Consider the following 10,494-nt stretch of genomic DNA (forward strand, 5'->3'; position numbering starts at 1 on the left):
TGTGGTACACTGAAACATAAGAGTAGTTTGCTTTATTCTGTTATGATTTATATCTGTTGGGGTGGGGGGGGGGGGGAGATCAGATTTTTTTTTCCTACTGAACAGAATTCACATCTATATGAATCGCTCTATATATAATATATATAATATGGTGCATACCTCTGCAACCTCCTTCATTTAGACTGCAGTGTTGGCAGCAGGCTAAAGGTTCTCAGCACAAGTAGCAAATTCTTTTGCTGCAAAGCTTGCTTTGATTGTGATCATGAAAAAGTTTGATAGTGCAGTGGTCAATAAAAGGTCAACATTACCATATTACAGCAATGATAGTCGCATTTGTCCTTCTTGACAGAAAGACAAAACACTCAAAACTTGCTTCACTAGTGAATTTTTCAGCCATTTAGCTATAGCAAGTCACATGCAATGCATTTTCTATTTTCTACCACCAAATGCAAAGGCATATCAGGAAACCTGACCGTATCAAAACTTAATAGCAAACAAACAGATTTTCCTAGGGAAAATATTCCAATACATCTATAAAAATATAAAGAAAATGGGTCTCAGCTCTTTCACATTGAAAACAATAAAACAAAGTAACCAACCTCATTTCTTTCTACATAATACTTCATCACTGTACCTTGATAAATAACTCCCATTTCAGAAAACAGAATAGAAAAATAAAAACAAGAAAGATTGCCTCACTTTTCTTTCAAAACACTGACATAGCAGTGCCAAATTCACTCAGCTACCTAACCATGTGGGGTCAGTACTGGGACAGGGGTCAGTACTGGGTTGACTGTTGTTTAACTTATTCATCAACAACCTGGCTGATAAAACAGAGTGCACCCTCCTCAAGTTTGCTGATGGCACAAAGCTGGAAGGAGTGGCTGATACCCCAGGGGGCTGTGCTGCCATTCAGAGGGACCTCGACAGGCTGCAGGGTTGGGCTGAGAGGAACCTCATGAGGTTCCACAAGGGCAAGTGCAGGGTCCTGCACCTGGGGAGGAATAAGCCTGAGCACCAGTCCAGCAGGTCAGCCTGTAGAGCAGTTCTGCAGGGAGGGACCTGGGAGTCCTGGTGGGCAGCCCGCTGACCAGGAGCCAGCAATGTGCCCTTGTGGCCAAGAAGGCCTACGGGATCCTGGGGTGCCTTAGGAAGTGTTGCCAGCAGGTCAAGGAAAGTGATTCTCCCCCTCTGCTCAGCCCTGGTGAGGCCCCACCTGGAACACGGTGTGCAGTTCTGGGCTCCCCAGGACAAGAGGGACATGGAGCTGCTGGAGCGAGGCCAGAAGAAGGCTACAAAGATGACTAGAAGACTGGAGCACCTCTCGTATGAGGACAGGCTGAGAGAGCTGGGCCTGTTTAGCCTGGAAAAGAGGAGACTGAGGGGAGACCTCATCCGTGTGTATCAATATCTGAGGGGAGGGTGTCAGGAGGCTGGAGCCAGTCACTTTTCAGTTGTGCCCAGCGAGATTCAACGGGCACAAACTGAAGCCCAGGAGGTTCCTGCTGAATATGGGAGGCCACTTCTTTACTGGGAGGGTGACAGAGCACCGGAACAGGCTGCCCAGAGAGGCTGTGGAGTCTCCTTCTCTGGAGATACTCAAAACCCACCTGGATGCCATCCTATGCAATGTGCTCAGGGTGACCCTGCCCAGCATGGGGGCTGGACTTGATGGTCTTCAGAGGTCCCTTCCAACCTCAACTATTCTGTGGTGCCGTGTGGTAGCACAATCACAGTCCATGGTAAGAAAATAATGAAATCTACTCAATAGCGTGAGATATATTTTGATGAATGTTTATAAAGGAGCTAACATGAAGGAGGTCAGTCAGGAATAAATGGAACATGAAGTAAATAACCTCTTAAAATAATATGACGGATACATTTATTAAAAATAAATTTCAAAAATAGATTGCTTTTCTGACTACAACACTTGCTTTCACTGGCAAAGGCAATAGGAAAAATTAATGAAATTGGCTGCTTCTCTCCAGGGATGAAGATAATCGATCTGTTGGGAAGGGCCTTTATCTAGCTCAGAGATAGCACACGTACAGCAGATGGAAGGGGGAAAAAAAAATTAAAAATCAGAGATCATTTGGCTGGCAGATCTCCAGAGTTGCTTATCAGCTCCCACCACTCTAACTCAAATGTAGGTATTTGAAACACTGGAGAGGTTGCCAATGGTAATATTCTTTTATGAACTAGAGTGAAGAAGGTTGAGGGAGCACAGGGAGGGGGAAGGAGGGGTCCCCTATTGTTTTTGCAATAAACAAGACCTCAGGAACAAGTAGTCCATTTATTTCTCCTGAACTGATTCTTTCTGGAAAGCAAAGCTCTTTAAAATAGATAAACAAACAAAAAAAAAAGTCCTTGGTTTATAGTTACAGTAACTACAGTCATTGGCCTGGCAACAGGCAAACTGCAGGTTTATCAAATGGACAGTGGTGGTGGTTTTTAAAAAAAAAAAAAAAAAAAAAAAAAAAACAGTTTCTCAGTTCATTATCTACTCCACAGTAGAATAGCTCTTGAAGCATAAAGTCTCTTTTCAGCATAAGAGACAAGTAAATTCATTACTGCAGACAGCTTGTAGGGTGATTAAAACCTTTAACTTTTCCACATCTTTCCTAGTCCAAAATCTATACAAACCCCGCTATGAATGGGCATCCAGGAGACCTAATTGTACAGGTTAGTGGTTCCTACATTCAATTAACAACATTTTCATTTCTCTATAACAAACCAACAGCGACTATTCCTCCCTGCCCCCAGTGCTTCATCGCTTAGTGTTTCAGACTCCCAATTTGCACGCCTGACTCTGGGGCGGGAAGATGAAGACAGAAGGAGGTATTATCTAAGAATACTGTATAAAATCATCTTGTTGAATAGCATGCCAGTGGAGAACCTTTAAGAACGCAGAAACTTGCACATTTCCCAAAATCATTTCAAAAAAAAAGAAAATGCCTTGAAAGGAATCAGTTTCTCTAGCAGACTAGAGCCCTCCTTCCTTGGAGGAAGGACATAATTCAGCTTATCGAAGTCAGAGAAAAAATGGCTTGGAACCCAGTCAGAAGGGTAGCAATTAACTTAATACACCAAAAAATAAGAGGCCTAAATTACTGCAGGAAGTTAATCAGTGTTTATCTCTTTTCCAATTTACCAGAAAGTGTGTCTATAAAAGAGATGGGGGGGAGGAGGGAGGAAAGATCAATTTCATCACCAAAAAAAGTAATCTGTGTCACAATTGTCAAGCACATAGCATTGATAAGCTCATTATTTCAAATTAGCATAAACAACAAAAAGCTCCTAAAAAAAAAATCTAGTCCTACTGGTTTGTCAGAAGTACAGTGCCTTAATATTAATGTAGAAAAGAAAACATATACATGACCTAAACAGCATATGCAAGTGTTTACTTAGGGATGGTCATGTCTTCCATTTACAAGTTTGAGAAGCGGGAATGGCTGAAAGTATAAAAACATTGAAAGAAAACGTAATGGGGAGGTAGAATGTTCCTTAGCAGTTAGACCATGTGACAGACTAAATTATGGGGGGGGAAAAATCATAAGTCACCAGCAATAGCTCACTGCTCATCCCAGACTTACAAAAGAAACCCTTTTAATTTATCTTATCCTCTCTGACCATTTTTTATATACAGCATAATATATTAGATTATTTTTGGTGAATGCCTTTTGTTTCTCAGCCTCACTTCACAACCATGTGAGAAAATGCCTTAATTTTCCAAAAATGTAGTTAATAGCTTTATTAAAACTATTGTTTCCAATGTCTTTCTGCAGCAAATTATTCACCATCACACAGCTAAAAATCAAAGTTCCGTCTAATGTTTATTCCTGTACTACATCATAATTACACATCCAAATCTTACTGTTCTTCTGATAAGTGTTTCAGCCAATTCAATTACAAATTACAACTACTTTTTCTCTTTAGAAATAATTAGGATAGGGAAAAATATCCTAACTAAAATATAGTTTTAAGTCTAGATCTTGACACTACTAAATTAGTTAATTTGGGCCAGGGAAAAAAATTAATTCTGTCTTATAAAAGCATGAGTTCTGAAAAGGAATTTCAATCCATCCTCACATAACTCCTCCTTTGAGCAGCATGATTAGATCAGGCAATGTGCAGTATCGATACAGGTTTGATGCCCGACTCCATCCTCTTGATACACATACATGAAAGGTTTTACCTCACCTCTGTGGTCCTTCCCTCCCCTTCCTGCATACAGTTCTCTCACAATACGGGCATCAGTGCATGATTTACATCACGGCACCACCACAGCAGTGCCACAGCTGCAACACACTCCCATTTCACACAGAGTTACGGGCAACAAAATTGGCTGGACTCGTATACATGTTAAACACATCAGGCATCTGCTCTCTGCACCCAAAGGAATTGCCAAGTGCACATCAACAGTGCAAGTAATATATTAGTTAGTTGCTATTTCGAGAACAATTCTGAATCTGAACACAGAATAAAAATGAAGATGTATTAACTGTGATCTTAAAATCTGAAAAAGGATATAGTGCATGTGCCACGCTTGCACATTCATCAACATTATACCTTCTCGGATGAAAGCAGTCTAAATAAAGTCATTGAAAAACACAACCTTTTACTACTTAAATCATCTTGATTTAATAGCCGTATCAGTAACCATTAAGTGCTTTATGAAACTTTGAAACACACCCTAGGGACAAAGTTCAGTTCAAATAATCATTCATCTCTTAATAAGCTGAGTAAATACTCAGTAAATACTCAAACAACTACATTAAAATCCCAGTTACTATATGCACCAAGAACCAGGATATCAACTAACTATAAGGTACAGTTTTTAGGTTCCCTTCTACTTCTCCATAGCAGTTATGCCCCCAGGAAGCCTCCCCGCACACAAGGAGGAAGAGGAGAGCAAACGAAGAGCTCCAGGCCCTGGCAGGCCTCTCACACGTGGCACAAAGAGCCCGGCCTCCCACAGGAGAGGCAACAGATCGATGGAGGTGAAACTTTGTCCAAGTAAAAATTCCAAATCCAACTAGTATTTTGGATTTTACTAGCTTAAGTGCTGAATTTAGGAAAATCAGTGGCAAAACTGACAGCCATTTTCACAGCACCTTTAATTTTTATTTTCCCTGTCCCACCTACTACCTCAGGCTCTTCAACAGACATTATATAGCACACCTCAAACAATATAATTCAACTGCCATTCAGTTTTGTGAAATATGAAACTATTCATTGTTAAATATTGAAAAGATGCTATTATATTTGCATTGATTACTACATCTGGAAATAACTGTACAAGGCCTTGGGCCAATCTCCAGCAGATATTCCAGTACCATCAAAACCCTTTTCTGAATCTCCATCGCTTTTAGTCTGCCTAATGTCTCATCTTGATCTTACAACAAATTTGTATGTTTTAGAGAGAAACTACAGCAAATAAAGAAATATATAGAAATAAAATAAAGAAATAAAGAGAACCCACCTCCATCTGTTGTCTCTCATTTTCTTTCATTAAAGCGCAATTGTTGGTTTGGATCACTTTAAAGTAATTACCATAAGAAGCTTGAAAATGATCTTTTAACAGATGCTTTTTTTCTTGAATAAGTTTCCAATATTTTTATTGGAAAGTCAGACTATTTTGTGGGCTTTAGCCATTTGTAAATGAACATCAGCTTTGTCCAACATGAAGAAACCAATTTCAGCTACAGTTATTAATACTTTTCCCTTACAATATAGTTGGAGATTAGAAATTGAAATTGAACGTAACAGATATTAACAGCACAAATACTTAACTGGCTTTTACTACGACATCATAAACTACTTGTCCAGTTTTCCAGAAGTCTACTATAATCTTCCGGAGGGAAAAAAAATACAAATAAGTACAAAATACTCAGATATCATGTGCCATGCAAAAGGTCAGTTCTATACCTTACTGAACAGTCTGGCTATAATCCAACAAAATGTTTAGTTATACGAGACAAGCATATGTTAAGCACATCAGCTGCTTTTTCAGGCTACAGTTAACATGCTGAATCATGCTGGGGGCTTTGATAGAAAGTCAGTGCTGAAAGAAAAATATTCTGAATTTCCAAGACCAAAAGTACATAAAAAAATAATCCGTAATTTGATACTATTATTGTTGTTATTATTATTCCCTTCAAACACAGTTTCAGGAACTGCAAGAAATGCAAAGCTGAGTGCTCCAACAGCAGGTTGCATTTGTGCACTAGGCTGTTTGCTTTGGTTTTCTTTCCTTGTTTTCTTTGTGTGTTTTTTTTCTCCCCCACAAAATAATCCCTAGTTATATACAGTCTGTGAGAGGCAGTCTTTCAACTCCGATATAAGAAGCTAAATCAATCTCAATACAATTTTATTCAAGCTGTCAGTGGCTAAAAGTACTTCTTACTATGCAAGCTCTCAGAGTGCATTAAATTTCATGGAAAAATTAGCATATTAAACCAATGTGCGTGTGTGTGTGTGTGTATCTTCCCATCGCCCATCAGAATTAAAGACATCTTTCACATTAGGTTGGAGAAGCATGTCTTATGAGCATGCTTTGTTTCCTTGTTCATGCAAATACTCCAGACATTTTTAATTAATATTTCTAATTATCATATTACCCATTATTCTGAGGGCTATCTAAAAGACTGTAGGACACACACACCACATCACACAAAGGCTGTCTGTTAGTACCGCACTGTCACTTCTACTCCTTTTGCCATATAGACAATATTACATTATTTCTGATTCAGCTTTGCAGAAGGTTTCACCAATCATTGTTAAAGCACTGTTTAAGTAACAATTCTGTGTCACTGAATAAAGCAAGGGTATCATGACTTTAAATGAGACTACTATACGAAAGAAAAATCTTGGGATTTCTACGAAAAATCCAAGTAAAACAAGATTTTTTTTTTTTAATGTACATAAAAATTCACATTCACGTTTAAATTTCACTCTGTTCCTCTTCTAAACCTGACAGTCATACTCTGTAGGAGACCTAGCAGTGACACACTAGAGTCCATCAACACACACAGAATATACTGCAAACCTGATAACATTCCAGCTAGTTGAAATCAATTCTGTTGGTGCTTAGTCCCTGATCTATTCTGGCTTTTTTTCCCCCCTTTCACAGAGGATGTTTCAGACACCATCTTGCTTCATAATGAAGACCTGAATTGCAGACAAAGTGAAAGCAGTAAAGCAGAACAAACAGCTTTGATTATCTTTTTCAAATATTGTTATGTTGGCATGAAAGCATTTGGCTCTCACAATGCTTTTTTTTTTTTTTTTTATTATTATTTGAAACATGAATAGGTTCAGGGGGACGGAGGCACAATGAGGACAATTCAGTACATCTTTCATACAGACACAAATCCATTACCAGAGCAAACATTGCTTTCTGCATTCACCAACAGAAAGGTCTAATAGGAACTGCTTACTATAGAGCATATCCGCATCCCACAGCAAAAGCTAGATTTATTTTACCATTAAGAAATCATCTCAAAAAAAAGTCTTCATGATATGATTGTGTACATCTACGTAATTTTACTACATATATATGTATGCATATAGAAATATCTAGAGAGAGAAATATATATATAATTGCCTACTTAATATTTGTTTTGTCAGCATATACAGTTTCAAGAACCAATTCCAGTCGATAAAGGAAAAGCAGTAAAAATACCCCAATAAGCAATTAAAACCATACACTACTGATATAATTTAACTTGTTTACTAAAAGTCTCTGAAGGATTAATGGGGAGATAAAAACCAGGCCAAAATTCACACACAAATTTTAAATATTTCAATTCTATTTCACATTCTTCTTCCACTAGTTTACTCAAGGATGCATGACCTTCTGAGAAAAAAAAAAAATAATATTTGAAACCACGTGTACTATATCTAAAATATATATATATATATATATATATATATTCTTAGGCTTTTTAAATGGACTTTATTTATTTTCACTCTTGTATGACAAGCTTTTCTCTATCTCTATGTGTTAACTTAATTTCTACCAGTTTGCTTCATTAGCTTTCTAAAATTATTTTCCTCCTTCCTCAGTAACAGCTTTATGAGTATCACACATTCTTCTCATTACCACCAAAACAATGCTTTACTATTCCGTATAAGGAGAAAAATCTAGACTAAAGATCCAATATCCAGGCATAAACCATATAACAAAAGAAATTTGGATTTTTCACCACTAATCCAAGGAAACAGAAAAAAAAAAAAAAAATCAAGGAAGTATCTCAGTCCTGTAAATATGAGTTTTCAAGACAAAATCTCTTGTCATCTGGATTCTTCAGGTCAATGAAAGAAATTCAACATTTTTAAAAAATATTTACTATGTTAACATTCAAACCTTCACAATGTTACCATTTTCTTCTGTGGGTGATTTCATTAGAGCACCATACTGTAGAGTTTGATATTTTCAGAAAAGGACAGCTAGATCATACATGGAGGCTTTAACTGCTTAGTATACATTGAAATAGCGAAACCAGAGAAGCAGGAGCACATGAAATACAATAGTTCACTTAACCTGTCGCTTACAGTGCCTCTCTCACAGACAGGATCCTCGCTAAAGCATACGTGAATGTGAAATGTGCTTCTTCATGTCTGTTAAGTATTAATCCATACATATTTAGAACAAATAAGTGAGCGTCCACGTAGCAACAATTTTGTTAAGGTTCAATTGCCATCTTGAAGAAGTACTACTACTAAAATTCTGAAATTACACTGGCAATACAACAAGCGCTCTTCTCTGAGAAGATACCAAGTTAATTCTCTCAAGTGTTGCTACACAGCAAGTGTCTTCCTACCCCCCCCCCAGGTGAAGATAGGAAAAAAAATATTTTTAAAAGATATTTCTTTAGGTTAATTAAAATTTTTGTATTTACTTCTGTGAACACAACTCTGCCCCCTCTCACTCATGACTGAAATTAATACAGTCTGATGAAAATGCCATATTATTCACATCTGATAAAGTATTCTTCACCCACATTCATTTTTGAACTTCTACTATCCTTTATTAAAAAGACTAAGAAGATTTCAACAAGGGATGAGATGATATATCTATTGATGTATCTCACATATATGTTCACTCCTCTTCAGCCTACTCCATTCATAAATCGTCTTTTCTATTCTCAACATTCTTGCAAATTAGCCTTATGAAGAAAGATTTTTAACCATTGTCTTGCCATATTTGCTACATTCTAAGCATACTTTCTGGAAGCTTCTTAGGTATGTTTTCTGGAAGTCTCTGTGTGTGATACTTTCCTTGGGAGATTTTGAAGAAATATTCTATGTGAAACATTAAGAGCTGTCATAAAATCTAAGACATAGGGTCATAACAAAAATACTGAGCTATGCAATACAGTAACGATTACTGTGGGTCAGTCATAAACTAACATATCTTTAACTTAGAAATAATCACCTGGGAAGATATCTGAAGACTCTTGAATAGTAGGAAGACAACAGCAGAGGGCAAGACTGGACTAGAATGCTGGAATCAGAAGGAAAGAGCATGTCAAACGAGGAAAACTAAGAGGATGTAAACAAACAAACCTTTTTCCTGACCCCAAATATTTGGGAGATTATAGGTCCAGCTAGCCTTAATTTTCTCCTAAAGTGAGTTAACAAGATACAAACAACTCTCATAGATAAAACAAGAGAATTCAGTTAACCTAACCTGAGGGTAACATCACTTGTTGTGTAGATAGATGTTCTCTATCAAATTCAAAGCAAATATTTCAATATAGATACATCTATTTAGAGCAAGTCTTACACTTGCATGTGGCATTACATTCAGATGAATATGATATTAATATTTAGCTGCATAAGCAAGAGTTTCTGTTGAGTGGTATCTTAAAAGCATGACTAGAACCAAATTCAGTTCAAAATTTAGTTTTGTCCTTAACAGACTTAAGCCAGCATCAAAATCAATGAAGCAATAAGGAAAGCTACAACGATGCTAAAACTAGCAAAACTCTAAAAGAGAAAGATGATCCAACTTCTCCAGTGACAACACACTTGGTGTAAACCAAATGGAAATTTACTGGCTTGCCGTTTGGAATTCTAGGTGTTCAACCAAAGCTGACCTTTGCATTTTTCTTTCCATTGACAATGGTATGGCTAAGTGCTTCCTGTACACAAAATTACACATACTAGCTTTACCCTACCAGAAGAATCTATGTTAAAATAACTTTTCAAAAAACACCCTAAATATGAAAAATCTAGCAGCAGAACATAATAAAGAAGATGAAGATTCTTATTGAATATGCTTGATTTTTGGCCACTTGAATATTCTGCAACAGAAACATAAGTAATAAAGCTATAAAGTGGACATAAGGCAAAATACACACAAAACTTCAGCTATTTGCCAAAAAAAAAAAGTATTAACATGTTGATCAATTATGTTTTGTTAAATGTTACACATTTTCTTCCATCTGATTCTAACTCCACTCCAATTAAAAGTTTTACCAGTATTTC

At 37.1% G+C, this 10,494-nt stretch overlaps 1 long non-coding RNA gene across 1 annotated transcript in view; it reads right to left on the reverse strand.

The window, feature by feature from the left end:
- LOC116492957 overlaps positions 1 to 9,499 on the reverse strand; it is a 196,265-nt gene extending 186,766 nt beyond the window's left edge. The window contains exon 1 of the long non-coding RNA XR_004253700.1: positions 9,440 to 9,499. This is a non-coding gene — a long non-coding RNA (uncharacterized LOC116492957). The remainder of the gene's footprint in view (positions 1 to 9,439) is intronic.
- Positions 9,500 to 10,494: the final 995 nt, after the last annotated feature.

The sequence above is a fragment of the Aythya fuligula genome, chromosome 10 (assembly GCF_009819795.1).
Source record: "Aythya fuligula isolate bAytFul2 chromosome 10, bAytFul2.pri, whole genome shotgun sequence".
Taxonomy (NCBI): Eukaryota; Metazoa; Chordata; class Aves; order Anseriformes; family Anatidae; genus Aythya; species Aythya fuligula.